Source organism: Coturnix japonica, chromosome 19 (assembly GCF_054131305.1).
Source record: "Coturnix japonica strain WE chromosome 19, WE-NBRP24, whole genome shotgun sequence".
NCBI classification, from domain to species: domain Eukaryota; kingdom Metazoa; phylum Chordata; class Aves; order Galliformes; family Phasianidae; genus Coturnix; species Coturnix japonica.
Window position 1 is genome coordinate 3,060,719 of NC_140681.1, and position 15,456 is coordinate 3,076,174.

At 43.1% G+C, this 15,456-nt stretch overlaps 1 long non-coding RNA gene across 2 annotated transcripts; it reads right to left on the reverse strand.

Annotated features, from left to right (window-relative positions):
• Positions 1 to 1,115: 1,115 nt before the first annotated feature.
• Positions 1,116 to 15,455, reverse strand: LOC107322848 (uncharacterized). Of its 2 annotated transcripts, XR_014935736.1 has the most exons (4): positions 15,219 to 15,455; positions 9,996 to 10,128; positions 5,990 to 6,473; positions 1,116 to 4,508 (listed from the first exon to the last, which is right to left on the reverse strand). It is a non-coding gene; the product is annotated as an uncharacterized LOC107322848 (long non-coding RNA). The 2 variants fall into 2 exon arrangements; XR_001559067.3 differs by having other exon boundaries at positions 1,116 to 6,473.
• Between the last annotated feature and the right edge of the window lies 1 nt (position 15,456).

A 15,456-nucleotide genomic window follows, 5' to 3' on the forward strand; every position in this document is an offset into this window, starting at 1 on the left:
CGGGCACTGGGCTACTGACCTGCCCAGCTCAGGCACCCACCAGCAAGTTGGAGCGCTGGGAGGGCTTTGTTCATGGGGCAGTCCTTTCTGAGAAATACAGATATTCTGGTTACTTATGTACATCCCTAGGCTTTCTCTGGATCCTCCTAAGCTCTAAACTACGATTTCATTTCATGACTACAGATTTCATATTTATTTTATTGAATAATAAAGTTCTTTTTCCATCCATTTTGAACCTGTTGCCTTTCACATTTCTCTATCTTCCCTTGCCATTTATTAGATTTATCTACATCAATTTTCACAATAACAGTCACGAGACTTCATATATATTTTCTTTATGTTTCCACCTGCTCTTTTATATGCTTTCCTATTGGAACTTGTTACCAGTAGAAATGCACTCCGGCAGTTTATGTAATTAACATGTGAAAGACATTTCAGTGCTAAGTGTTTGTGGAAAGTTTGTTGTTTTTATTTTCTTGTGTGTGCGTGTGTCATTTGCTGAGTTAAATATTTACATTGCTTTGAACAAAGAGAAAGTATTTTTAGTCATACATATATATATTTATACAAAGCAAATTGCTCTATTTCCTAGCAATCTTACTAAGCAGACCTTTGTTTTAGATTCCATTGAAGGAAATAACTTGATTCAAATTATGGAGAACAGAATCTAGTTAAGCAAGGAATTAAATTTGAAGTCATTTCGTTTTGGCTCAGGTCAAACATCATGGTTCCTATTTAGGACCATTCTATCAATAAATAAGAATTCTTACGTTGTCATTGAAACCTCATGCAGACTTATTTACACCTTTTAAAAGGCCTATCAATTAGAAGAAAAGATGCCAATGTCTGAAGAACCATTTGCTTTTGAAATCTTTCATTACAAACAAATGAAAAGTTTCTTCAAATTCTAAAGGATGAATTGAATGTTCTTTAAATCATAAATTATAAACTGTCCAGAAACCTGATAGAGTTTTCTTTGGTTTTTCAGAGAAGACACCCAAGCTTTGTAGCTCCTATTGGCATGTGCAAATGTGAAATGTGCAGACACCCTCTGTTGTAATATTCATGATCAGTTTGACTATTTTATTTGCAGATATAAATATTGAAAGGAAAAGTACACACCACTGTTGATTTATTTCTTTCCTCCTTGGTAGACAGTCAGAACATTTTGGAGTTCCTCGGTGTAAAAATCCCAATGTGATGAAAGTGGCAGACAGAGCTGTTTCTTAGCAGTTAGCTTTCAGGACCCATAGACAAGCAACTGAAAAACAGCATAGGGCTCTTAGTGAGAAAAAAACCCCAAAACTTTGCTAGAGTGCTTGCAGATGTGATATGTGACATCAGATAATTTTAAGACAGAAGGACTATCTGCCTTCCCAACTTCTGTTTTCTCTGGAATGCTCACAGTCCTGTTTCTGACTTTCTCTCACTATAGAGTTCCCAAGAGGGTTTTTTCAGTCTTTCTTTGGAAGTCTTCCTTTTGAAGGTTGAAAGAGCTGTTATTTGTTAAAGAAAATCACATTATTTGTCTAGAGTAGATGTGTTGTCTTCTACCTCTCTCACCTCACAGGTAAAGGGTGTCACCCTTCTTTTTCTCCTTTAAAACAGTGCTGGGTCTACCACTGAATACTAGGAGGTGTTTGATCCTGTTGTAATATAATATAATCTTTTCTTGTAATGTTCTACTTAAGATGAAATATTGTGGAAGGTCAACTTGGCCAATTTCAGGAAGGAAATGTAGATACATTGAGAATGCAGCCTTGACCACGTTGACCTGGGGAAGTGGAAGGTTTGCTGGGGGATTAAAGTTGTTGAGGTTTATGAGTTAAAGCATCTGGAACAATTCAATATTTTTTCTCGAGGGACACAGCCTCAGTGGAGCAATGTGTGCAAAACTGGCATGAGTTCAATAGGAAATCCTACAGAAATTGAATACAATGGGAAGGAATAGAGCAGGCTCAAGCTGAAACGTGCAACTGGAAGAACACTTTGTTGATTACAGATGTGTTACTCATCTCTTAAATTGGGTCAGATTCACTTCCAAGGCCTGTTGTTCACTCCCAATGCATTTCTTGCATGTTTTGCTGCATGTTTTGTCTGCTGATCTTGGAGTTGGGCACCTCAGAGTCCCCTGGAGGTGGACAGTAGGGGCTAACAACACTGCAAAAAAGCAATTCTGGTTTTGTATTGCAGTGTTCACATGATAAGTTTGGCATGCAGTGCCCATTGTACTCCAAGCTGTGCAGACCTGTGTCCTCATCTGAAAGGACAGAGACTTTTAGTATGGAGGCTGTTCCGAAAGTAATGTCTTCTGTTTTATGATATTGGCACATGATGTCAGAGGTGGGTGTTGGTGGGATGGCAGTAGAGATTAACCTATCCACCAGTATTCCATTATACCTTATTGCCATGTGAGAAATGGAAGCAGAGGGTCAGTCTGACAAAATGGCTTCCCGCATGGAAGCGCGTACGAAACAAATGCATGTGATTGAATTCCTTCATGTGAAAAAAATGGCACCCAGTGACATTCATCAACACTTGGTGAGTGTTTCTGGAGATCAAACAGTGGATGTTGGCACAGGGAGGTGGTGGGTCATGCGTTTCAGCAGTAGTGACAGAAGTGTGAAAGATGAGTCACGTTCCGAATGGCCATGCACAAATGTTACATCAAGAAATGAAGAGTGTCTCCATCAGCTTACCCACACCAATTGGTGGAGTATGATTTTGAGCTTTGTCCAGTTTATGCACATTTTGAGCTACTGGTTTAGTATATGTTAATAGGTTTGTTCCTAAACTGAAATCGATGTCATGATGAAAAGTAGAGGCAGAGTTAGATTAGAATTTTGCTTCAGCATGTTGTATCTTAGTGGTCTACTGCACACAGCAATGGGAGCTGGACAATGCTGTCACACCAGGCAAATGACAGAATTCCAGGTGCCTTGGTCTTCCTGAAAGATGTCCCGTGCTTTACTTGCTGACAAACACTTGTGACCATCATGCCATTGTGCCTCTGCATGGTAAAGATGACCTAACTCTTAAAACCTCTAATCATCAACAGAGTACAGCTCTGAAGAAGCACTGTTATGCTCATGACAAGCTATACAGCCGAGGAAGAACACATTAGTAGGGTCAAAGACATGAGCCTTGCTCATGTAACCGATAGTAAATCTCTTTCACTGTAACGGTACTTACATGTGAGTGTTGTGAATGCATGAATGTAACTAATCTTGAAATAATCTAATAAGCACTGAGCTAAGACCTGGTTTGAGAGAATCTATAACAATAAGATGTTCTTTTCTTGCAGGGGGCACATTATGCCTGGGAGAGGTCTTCTCATCAGCCTGAGAAATAGTTAGTAAAAAGCAAAGCCAAAGGCAAAGAAGTTTTGTTCTGTTTCTTGGTCTCTTTTAGCGCTCTCCTTTTGAGATATAATTTGCACAGACTGCAGATTGTCATGGAGTGCTCCTGGGTCTGTTGCGGAGTAGCCAGACATGAGAGCACTGTGATGTCCTCTGTGAAGGGCTGGCGGTAAACGATTGTGAGTAATCTATGTGACAGCATCTCTGTTCCTTGTTCAAATTCAAGTGAGTAAATCACAGCATGTCTTGAAAACTCAACCAGCTACTTTTTGTTTCGCCATCATTCCTGGCCTGCAGACCAGGGGCCTCCTGGCAAGGGAGATTGAGCAATTAGGACTCTCAGTTTGAGCTTTGGTTTCTGTTTGCTTTGAGGGAAGGTTAAAGCCGGCATCCTGACAGTGTCTCTGTTTAGTGGGTGTTGAAAGCTATTGTTCTGCCCTAGGAAGAGTATTGCTGTTGTTTGTTTTGCTGTCTTAAGTGCTTCTTGAAAAAAACCATAGCAGAGAAAATCGGTGTCAATGATGGAAACATAAAATGAGAAGAAAGCGTAAACAGGCACATGTGGCAAGATGTACAGGTTCCAACTAAATGACAAAGAAGCTGGGCAAAACATCCTAAAGCTTAAATATTATTCCTGTACAAGTTCTATGGAAGATGCAACTCTGCAGTGGTCTGCTTTACTCTAACTGTTCAGGGGAATAAGAGATCATTTCAATTCTTAACAGCGTGCAACTTCTTTGGAAGAATCTAGTGAAGTACAGTGTAAAAACATAGCAGAGCTTCTGGAAATCTTGAGTTGCTACCACAGCATTGCAGGGAAACCATATGAGTTTCATCTCATAGAAAACCTGAAGAAGGTAATTCTGAATCTTTGGCAAGTTTAAACCACATCCTTCTTGCTCTTCTTCTATTCTTTTTTTGTTTGTCTGTGTAGGTGCAGGTCAGCTGTGAGTTGAATTCTTAAATTGGAAAAATGCTGCTTGTTGATAAGGGCAAGATAAACCAGCACTAAAAAACAGTGAAAGGGATCGTGCCTGAGCTGAGAAGATAAACCAAACTGGTTCGTGCCTGTCAGGAGCTGGGTTCTGATGTTCTCCATCTCTGTGCACAAACTTGTGGTGAGCAACCGGTTCTTTGACTCCAAATAACCTGAAGAAAGGCAAACCCCAAGTCAGAGAGAACTGTAAACCAGAAAAAAAATGTTACTTGATGTTTGCCCCAGAGATAAAGGAGTCATAATGGAAGGCAGCAGCACCCTCAGTCACTAGGAAGGCCACTGTGGATTTCCACGCAGGCAGAAAATGTCTCTTGTGAAGACAGGTGCCTGAATGGCAGAGGGGTGACAGCAGCAGAACTGGAGCTGGTTGCCAGCTGCTTTCCTGAAAGGCAGACAGCAGGGGAGGGTCTGTAAATCTGCCAGCTAGAGGGAGATCAGTTCCCAAGTAACGAAATACAGAGAGAAAACTGTCAAAAAGAATAGGATTTCTCAAACTGTACTTCCTTCAAGAATAACAGAATAAGATGAATTGATAAGGTGCTTATTTAAAATAATACAATTCGGGGTATTTCAAAGAGCCCTGAATCAAATGCTGAACCTACTGAAAGTGTTGGCTAAATGTCATAACTATGTAACCTACTAACAACTGAGGGGAAGCCTTAAAGAAAACTTGGAGATGGAAAATGTTTGGAAAGTTGTAGATGTTGCTTTAACAGCAGTAAGCATCCTTTGTGTGTGTGTTTGTTTGGTCTCAGGACTTGGTTTCCCTGCAGAGTTGGTTTAAGTAGCTAAGTCTGGCAAGCAAAATATCCCAAAGTGTTCATCACCCCATCTCAGTGACTGACATGTGCATGCTCTTTACCCATGGCAAGTGCTGCTTCTCTTCATCCCTCATCACAGAGAGTCTTGCTAAAGTACATCACTGTGCGTTTATCATTGGTTAAATTAAACACTTAGAGCAGAGAGTTACAGCAATTTAGTACATGTGGTCTACTGAACAGTAGCTTAGCAGATGTGTCAGCTTGACACCCTACCCAAAATTACTGGTGTCTGGCTTCCCAGTGTAAATGCATTTCTTGTTACAATGTTATCCACAAAAGCACTCCAAACTTCCATACATTACAACATCTAATAATGATAAAACAGACAAAAAAGAGGACATGTTGAGGCAGAAAAGGGTGATGCTCCATTCGTGATGCAGGTAACTATTGATCTTCATGGTTTGCTGGTGACTCTGATTACAGATCATCAGCAGAACTTGTTATTGCAAGTGCCCTGTTCGAATTAACTCAGTCATAGGAAAACATACAAAAGTGAGCATCACACTGATGTAATCCTATTCCAGGCAAAAACGTTGCTTTGGAAATAGGCTTCTGTCTTTCATAGAATCACAGAACTGTAGGGGCTGGAAGGGAGCTCTGGAGATCAAGTCCAAAAACCCCTGCAGGATCCCTACAGGATGTCTCATCTGATATCATCATTACCTGATGATGACTACCAGTTCCTGGGAGTTCTCTTTGATGTCCTGTAGGGTTACATAAAGGAATTGCAATCTTTTGCATTGCAGAACTAAAATTGGTGGCAAGTGTGTAGGAAGGACCTTTGTTTTTAAGAAAAAGTGCTATCAGTTTACCTGTTAGAGAGCATTTGTTTCCTGCCTGCAAACTGAAGTTCTCTGTGGAGCTATGTGACTCAGGACATGATCTCTACTCTCATTTCAGGTTCAGGTTTCTTGTAACAAGGTGGCCTTCATTAAGAAACCTTCAATTTTGTGATGTCAGAACACATCTTCCAGACTTTCCAGGAAAAATCGTTGTTGCCTGTTCACAGAATGTGACCTGATTCACTTCTTCTTGACTTCACAGCACGGTGCAAAAAACACAATTATCTGAACTCTGTTCCTGTTAAGGCCAGGAGGAGCAGTAGACAGCACTTGGGCTGAATAGGGTCTGGAGTAGCTGCATGCAGAGCCCTGGGAATGGCCAAAGGCTGTATTAGCATAGCGACGGTCTCAGTTTCTGCGAAACATTCCCTTGAGCTGTGGCGAATCCCTCTGCAATGCACCCATCAGTTCAGCTTACAAACAGCACTCAGGGATGCACGTCTGTGGAGAAAACCTGAAAGACACACGTGGCTGAAAGCACAGAAAGCATTTCCAAAGAGAAAAATGTCAGGATGACACTGCAGCTTTATTCCTCCATCTCTCAGGGCAGGAATTATCCTCCTACATGTTTGCGGAGATCATGCTGTGAAAAAGCTATGATCAAGAAGGAATCAATCTTATGTGTAGCAACCCTGTATGTTGCTACACATGGATGCAGTTTTTTGCTGTGGTTTGGTTTATTCACTGCTGCGGTAATAATAGAAGTCATAAATTTGGTCATGAAACAGAAGAGTGTCAATTTCTTCTAGAAAAAGGGAGTTATAACAATAGACAGTGAATTTTCTGCCCTCCTGACATCATTATTATATAACTTTGGGGCTAAAGACTGCTGCCTGCAAGAGCCAATAGCCTTGAGTTAATTTTTTGGTGAGATCTTTCAGCAAGTCATGGATTCCCAGCTCAGTTACAGAGCTACAGCAAAATCTGTTAACCTCATCCACCTGAACTGTGCTGACAACTGCTACCAAGCTTATAAAACCATGGAGGAAAGGATCCTGAAGGGAGGCACAACCCCTCTGTGGCGGAGACTCAATAGTGTGTGTGTGTCTGTGAGCAGCAGGGAAGCGTGGAACACTGAGATCCCTGGGCTCTCCAACCTGTGTTTGGGAACAGTGTGCAATCAGGGCAGGACAATGGCTGGAAAAAATAGTGTCAGCGGTGACAAAACAGGTAATGTATGTTCTGAAATGCAATGAGGCTGAGGGGAAACAGTCCAAGACGGTTTAGTGCACTCTATGCAAGTTCTATGGGGGAAAGGGATATCATGGAACCATAGAACATCTTGGGTTGGAAGGGAACTTTAGGATCACTGAGCTCCAGACCCTGAGCATGGGCTGGTTGTCCACCATGAAATCATGTTGCCCACCATGAAATCATGTTGCCCACCTATGACCTTGGGCACCTGCAGAGATGGGGCACCCACAGCTCTGGACAGAAATGCCAGGGCCTCACTGCCTTTGGGTAAAGAATTCCCTCCTTGCATTTAACCTAAATCTCCCTTCTTTTAGTTTAAAGCTTTCCTTCTTGTCCTTTTGCAATCAGACCATGTAGAAAGTCAGTCTCTATCTTTCCTTTAGCTATTGGAAGGCTGCACTGATGTCCCCCTGTAGCCTAGGCTGAACAAGCCCTGCTCCCTCAGCCATTCTCCATAGGAGAGGTGAAGATGACATAAATGAGTTGGTTCAAACTGGCCTCCTGCTCCAATTCACTTCAGAGCATTTCAAAAAGTGGAAGCCTCATTGCCACTCAGTGCAGATTTTGGTAGCTAAAATGCTTTATCATTTTCAAGGCCTAGGTCATAATGTATAGAAATCAGATGTCCTCAGATGGGTATTGCTCAGGATTGGGGCCTGGTTGCCCTTCCCACACAACCTATTTCTTTTCTGGATGTGCAGCACTGTGCTGAACACACTAAGAGCTGGGAACCACTCTGTATTTAGGTCTGCATTTGTAGCTCAAAGATAGAAATATTAGATGATCAGAAACATCAGGCTGCCTAAAGCCTTGGCTTTTACAGAGAAGCCCGTGGCTACTAGCAATGCTGTCTCCTCCTCTGGTCTAGTGCCCAGAAGAATGTTGCTAATTGTTTTTTTATTATTATTATTATACATGTATTTGTATTGAGTAGTCTCATTTGTGAATGATGACCAGTCTTCTGTTTGGCTATTCGCTGTATTGTGGAATATTTTCCTAGCATCCATACAAAGCACTAGTAAATCATCTGCAGACACTGCAGAGGAGGACAGCCCAGAGCCATGCTGACTTGCCACATCTATTCAGAAATGGGTTTAGCTTCTGGAGGTCAGCAGGGCTCTGGACTTACATACATATCATGGCAGAGACTGGGGGAAGGGAGTAATTACACTTACTGGATATGGGTTCAGGTTTCCTGCAAACATACAGAGCTGGGAAGCAGCTTGGGCCTTTCCCTAATGGAAAACTGACTGTTGTCAAGGTGACTGCACAGGACCTGCTGGTCTGAGGTCAATTGAAGATGAGAAGTGTAATACAGGGATATTATCCCTTCTGTGTTCCAGCATGAAGAAGCAGAATTGCATCTACAAATTGTGCTACCACAACATGATTACAGCTGTAGGAGCACCTCATAGAGCACCAGGTTGGAGATCATTACCTCCCAGGTCAAGACAAATGCAAATGTGCTTAAGTAGCCCAAATACTCCACTAGAGAAAGTTTAACTACACATTCAGAAATGTTTTTGATACTGAAGTTTGGTTCTATCAGACGTGTACTTAGCAGAGCAAACACAGCTCCGACTGTCCTTACAGAGAGTGTTTTAGGAAGCTTTCACTTTCACATACACAAAAAAAGCATAGGCTCCTGTAAAAAACCCCCAGTTTTTCTTAGTTCTTGCAGATGCGAATCTCTGGTGATAATAGGCAATCCAATTGCTGTCAGTTTCCCAAAGATTAGCACATTGTTAAAGCACCAGGCTTAGCAACTTGACCAAGTCTGGATCTAATCAAGTGTTGTTTCTCTTATGCCAAATTGTAACTGTAGCTATGCCCTGCATGCTCAGGGTGTAAATGATCCTTGTATACTTTTTTTCAAGTCTCTTCTAAGAAACAGAGGCAGCATTCAGGGACCAACACATTTTCTAATTTTCTTTAGCATCTCAAAGGCACATTGGCCAGAAACTGATGCTTTTAAGGCAATTTTTTGCAGTTAATAATCCAAGAATATTGTTTGTCAAGAAAGACATGTTTGATCCTTGCTTGAGATGCATTTATCTTGTTGCAATGCATAGCTGGCATCTGGCTGTTAGACAAAGCTATTTTTCATCACAATTCCCTCCTCTCAGATCCTTCCTCCCCCCTCCCCCCCCCCCTTTTCTTTCTTAACCACGGCCCATTTGTTGGAGCTCCTCATAGAAGTCTGACCTCCTTGGTGCATTTGTTATAACACCTGTACAGCACCAGCATGTCCTACTAGGACAAGCACAACCTACACACATGTTTAGGGACAGGCTCCTTTCTAAAGCAGACAAATTTCTACAGACAAAGTATCAAGGAGAAAACACAGGAGCATGGGCCTGAACTATCAATGATATTCGAGTGTCTGAATGAATAGGAACTGTGTCCTTAATATGTTCTCATAGCCTGGGGTAAAATGAAAAGTCAGAACCTTTCCTAAGCCCAATGAAGGTTCCCACATCATCCATATTTCTGCAGCAGGCACACAGACAATACAGAAATCCTTAGTACTCACTGAGCCAGAATGAATGAGAGAAGGATGATGGTAAAAGCCATCTCCCCAGAGACCCAAGAACAATCATGCCTGCTTGGCTGGTTTCTGTGTTTTATGCAGTGCACAGAACAGTTCAGAGCACCCTGCAGCCTCTAGGCAGCTCCATAGCTGGGATGTAGGCTGAAGAAATGGTGATCAGTGTTCAACTCTGTCATCTGGAAGAAACAAAGTGTAGACAATAGGCTTTCCCACAGCCTGAGCACCTCTTACCTCACAGGGGACAGAGCTGCTGCCTCCTGGCCACATCTTGTTGGCTGCTTTGTTTGCACACTCTGCTGGGATATGGACTTCTCTCATAGTTTAAGGGTCCCAGTGGGTTCATTCTAAGATAATTTCCTTCTTACTGCAAAGAGAAGAGGCCAAATTTGATTATGAAACCAGGAAAGTGATGCGCTGCTGCTGCTTCTGCAGAGAAATCTGAAAGCTTTTCATCAGCCTTGGTGTGGTCTGTGCCTCAGAACCTGGTGTCACCATTTGGCTCTGCTCCTATAATGGACCAAGAGCAATGCAAGCAGTGATTTCGGTTCAGGAACTGATGTGGGTTGTGTAGCTGCATCAAAAAAGCACTGATATAATCCTTCCTTGCTTTCTATTGGCAATAACAGCCTAGAAAAGGCAGCATTATTTGTACCCAGTACCAGCTATGTTCCTTGTGGGAAGCAGAAGGTCTATTTAATTGTCTGCTTTAGATGTTGTGATGCTGAGTGCAGTCACGTAGGAAGTCAGAAAAGTTATTTTGATCATCCATGACTGTGACTGACAAAGCACAAAAGTCTGGAAAGAAATCTGACTGTAACTCACTGAATGGCTCTGATCATCACTGTGGAATTGATGTCATCCTTTAGGATGCTTTAAGATGAATGCATCCAGCCCATCTCTGGGTCTTCCAGAGACAATAATCTTTATGATCGAATAGTTTTTCTCATCTTGCAAGGGAATAGTACTTCCAGCTTGCTTCTGTTATATGAGCATTTCAAATAAGGTCAAGAAATCAAATACTTTTTGTAATTTAGAGTCAAAACAGGTCCTAACTACCAGACTGATGGAAGTTAACTGAAGGCCTCCAGCTGAACACTCAGGATGTCTGATGTCAGGATGAGAGCACAGCTTTATATCCTTGCTGATTAAGAATAGCATAACTGGTTTTAGTAGCAGTATTTATCCCATACCCAGGAGGTAAATGACAAATTCCAGGGCTCCAGTTTCCAACTGTGACTACAGAGAAATCCCAGCCAGGGATGTGGATGAGTCGCACAATGCAACATTGCTGACCACTCCAAGGTTTGAAAACCCCATCTTGAACAATAATGCACTAATTCAAATGATGTTAAATTGCTTTTTTTCTCCCTCTACCTTCTGGTTTTTCTATCACAGCCTATTGATCTGTTTGCACAGCTTATGCTGACGTTCATTACCAGCTCTTACTGACACATTTATCCCAACAGCTTTTCTACTGCAGCTGCAGGTACAATGGCAAGACAGCATACTTAGTGTGCGTGAGATGGTGAACTGTTTGAAATGGGTTTGTAAGACCCACTCAAATTTTGTCTTCCTTAGGAAAAATCAGTCATTTCAAGATGCATAACAGCATAACAAGGTGCTGCTTTGGTGACATAGGTGCATTCACAAGGACATCTATACCCATACAATGGATTAGGAGTGGATCTAACTACTTTCTTCTTTTTCTTAGGCTGTTGTCTGAATGTCAGAATCAAAATGCTCTTTAGCTCTGTCAACGCTTAAAGAATCCGTTGATTCATATTGTCAATTATCACTAATATGTATGCGTCAACTTCCAGCTTAGGGGTTATTATGAGAAAATAATCAAAACCATATGCTCCCGTACATTCATTTTCTTCTTTTATTTGCCTGATGAAAACCTGTGACAGAAGGTGGCACTTCCAAATCTGGAAAAGGTTGTTTATAAAAGATGTCTTATATCCATCCTTTTATACCCTTGACATTTTTTATCCATGTGCGACTTTTTCAGTGTAGACATGGAACAGAACATTCTCTGGCAGTTAAGTTAGGATTTACTCCTTGCTTATGCAGATACAGTTTAAAGTGTGTGTTCACACTGGGCTATGTGTGATCAATTCTATAAGCTGACTACTTTTCCAGAGTCAGATGCTACTCAAGAATGTCAGCAATGACACTTTAAATGCTTTTTTTTTTTGCTCCAAATTAACCCCCAAATACAGGAAAGCCTTCAGTCAAAATAGTGCCACTGCAAATGTGGCTGCCTTCCAGGTGGATTCTGTTAAGAGAGAGAAAAAAAGGTGATGGAGACAGGCAGTGCTGATGCAATTTTGCTGATGTACGAAGAAAGGTGCTGAGTCCTCTGCTCCTATGAATACAAAAGGAATCCAACATGACCCAGGTTCTTGGATGAGAGGACCAAGCCTTTCTTAGCTTGCTCTTTCTCAGCCATGCCTCAGGCTTGTCAAGGCTCTCTGTTCAATTTCCTGGCTGCCTTTTTTAAGCCCAGTGGTTTCTATGTGTGCGCTCTTCATATCTTGCCAGCAATACCCAACAAAACCTCTGTCTCTGTATTCCTTCATTCCGGAGTGGATTTATTTGTGCCTTTTCTTATGCAAAGCAATAGTAGGGACTATAGCACGTGCCTGAGGGTTTGGAAGATGGTGAGGCTGGATGAGCCATGGGCAGCCTGATGTGGTGGGGGCAGCCAGCCCATGGCAGAGGTGGTACTGGGGGGGGCTGTGAGGTCTCTCCCAACCCAACCACGCTGTGATTCTATGGTTCTATTCCCCTCCGGCTCATGGGTCGCTCAGGAGCTCCCAGACAGGCTCTGCACAGGAGCCTGGCGCCCCCTGGCGACACAGCGTGGCAGCGGGAGCCGGCGGGGTGGGGAGGGCGGATGGAAAACAAGGCTCCTTTAAGACCTCAGCCTTTACCTTATTGTTCTGCTGTGTCTGTCATTACCACCGAGTTAAACTTTGGACAATAACTTTCACCCTCTTTTGCCCACTGCCTGTTTCTCTGCTCAAAACTGTCCCAAACCACGCGTCTAATCTAAAACCACTGTTTGAAACTCTGCCAAAAGCTTCAGACCTCTGACTGTGTGTGATTCTCATATGGCTGCAGTCCAGTGTAATATTCCCTTCACTGTTTAGATAGATGGAGAGCGATTCTGCTCTTTACTCCAGTTGGCAACAATGCAGAGTCATTTTTGGAGTCTAAGGTAGATTTTTATTCAAGCCAATTATGGCACATTTCACTTGCGAATAATTTAACCATGCTTTGGAAGTTGTTTTCAATTCCCTCCCCCCCTCCAAACAGTGGGGAGAGATGTGTGTTGTACAACAAGCCCTCAACATATATTGGCTGTTTCCTCTCTGCACAACCAGACCCAAATCACCTGTCCCTATTGTCGTGGCTCTGGTATGTGACACAGACCTCTGTCCTCAGCCTCAGGCTCTGATTAAGTTCTGTGGGTTTCCCCTGCTTGATGCTTTCATCCTCCGTGCTACTTCACCTGAAAGCTTTCATGGACACATCCAAAACACAGATCCACTTTAAAACTCAATTTTCACATAAGCCTTAAATTATGCTTCGATTTATAGCAACACTGTCCAGGAGTGAACTTCACTCTATACAGAAAGTGGTCTTCAACTCACCATGCCCAGAACAAAACTGTTCCTTTTGCTCCAACAGAAAGCATACAAGCACTGCTAAGATCCAGACTGTAATGGTGTAACACTTCCAGTGCACTCTATTCCTGAGCTTTAAGTATCTGATTTTCATTAGTGAAGTTAAAGTTTGACACGCTGCATCGTGCACCTCCTTCTTAAAGTTTCATGATGGCTTCTTATCAACAAGATAAGAAAGGGGGAAAAAAGAATTGTTTTATGCAGGTGTTTCCACAAGCTTTTGAACTCAGAGTGTGCTTTTCTCATCAAAACCCACACAGACCTTTTTTTTCCCCTTTCCCTGCAGTATTAGATCAAAGCCGCTGGTTCCAGCTGTTCTTGGACAAGTGTTGATGCTGGTAACAACTAACTAAAACTGACGTAGGCTTGATTTTCTCAAGCCTATTTATTTCACAAGGAAAGCAAAGAGAAGAGTGGAACAGGAAAACGCTCCTTCCTGAATGGTCTTCCAGCAAAAAAATCAGAATAAGGTTATCTCCCAGATATGCCTTTGATGTCTGCAGCCAGGAGCTTCAAAGAGAGCATCTCCCTCTTTGGTTCCTATCTGAAGATCAGGTCATAACTCCAGCACAGCACTCCTAGCAGTTGCTACCAGCTTCACCTCTGACATTCCTCATATATCAGGTATTCTGTATGTACTCAACACTGTGTCATATATTACTCATTAGGCAGCTCAACCAGAGGAAACTTTCGGGTTACAATTGCTCATCAAGTGTTATTGACAAAGAAAAAAGTGAACTTTATTCTGGGATGTATTAATTGGGAGTGATTATCCTGCTCTGTTTCATACTGCCAAGGAGACAAACACAAGTATTACATCCAGGGCTGGGAGTAAGAAATATAGAAACATAGAATCACCAAGGTTGGAAACGACCTCAAAGATCATCCAGTCCAACCATTCACTTATTACCAATTGCTCCCATTAACCCATGTCCCTCAACACAACATCCAGTCGTTCCTTGAACACCCCCAGGGTCGGTGACTCCACCACCTCCCTGGGCAGCCCATTCCAGTGCCTGACCACCCTTTCTGAGAAGTAACACTTCCTAATAAATGGTCTAATATGTATGTAAATGAGGTGCAGCAGATGGAAATGAAAATGAGGGGGGAGAAAAAAGACCTCAGAAAAAGGGCTGGAGGGGCTGGATGAGCAGCTTTTGAACAGGAAGACTGCTGGGACAAGAAAGGAAAGTCCCTTCCAACCCAGGTCATTCTATGATTCTATGATTCCTAAAGGACTGTGGGTTGTCACATGGAGAACAGTGACCCTCAGTGTCTTCGGGGGACACTGCAACAGGCATCCCACTAACAGGGTGAGATTTGTCAGGCACTTGAACTGGCTGCAGGGATAACCTGTGTCCTTCATGGTTTCTATTGACACCAGAGCCTTCTATTACCTATTAGAGGGCAAATGGAATGGGATAAGAGGGAGGGGTTGGGGAAGCACTTATGATGAGAGGCGAAGCTGTGAGAGCTGGGTTTGCTGCATCTATTAGGCTCATCTCAGCACTGTATGCAAATGACACTCATTTTGCACAGGGAGGTGGTGGAGTCTCCTTCTCTGGAGATATTTAAGACCCGCCTGGACGCCAAGCTGTGTGACATGGTGTATGGAACCTGCTTTGGCAGGGGGGTTGGACTCGCTGATCTCTAGAGGTCCCTTCCACCCCCTGCAATTCTGTGATTAACAGGGTCAACGACACAGGGCCGCTCTTCTGGGTGTGGCCCAGCGGCGAGCAGTCAGGCCGGGCCGGATGCTCACCAGAGGCGGGAAGGAAAGCTTTTCTTCCTTACAGACAAAGCAGCGCTGTCCTTCTGCTCCACTTCGGTGCCACCAACCGCCCACCAACCTCCTCAGGGCCGAGCTGTGTCGGCAGGGCCGATCTCAGCCCCCCATCCCCACCAGCTCCTCCGACCACCGGCCGCCTCACAGCCCGACTAGGCCGCAAAGCCTCGCGCGCCATCCGGCGGCGCATGCGCAGCGCCGAGAACGACAGCTC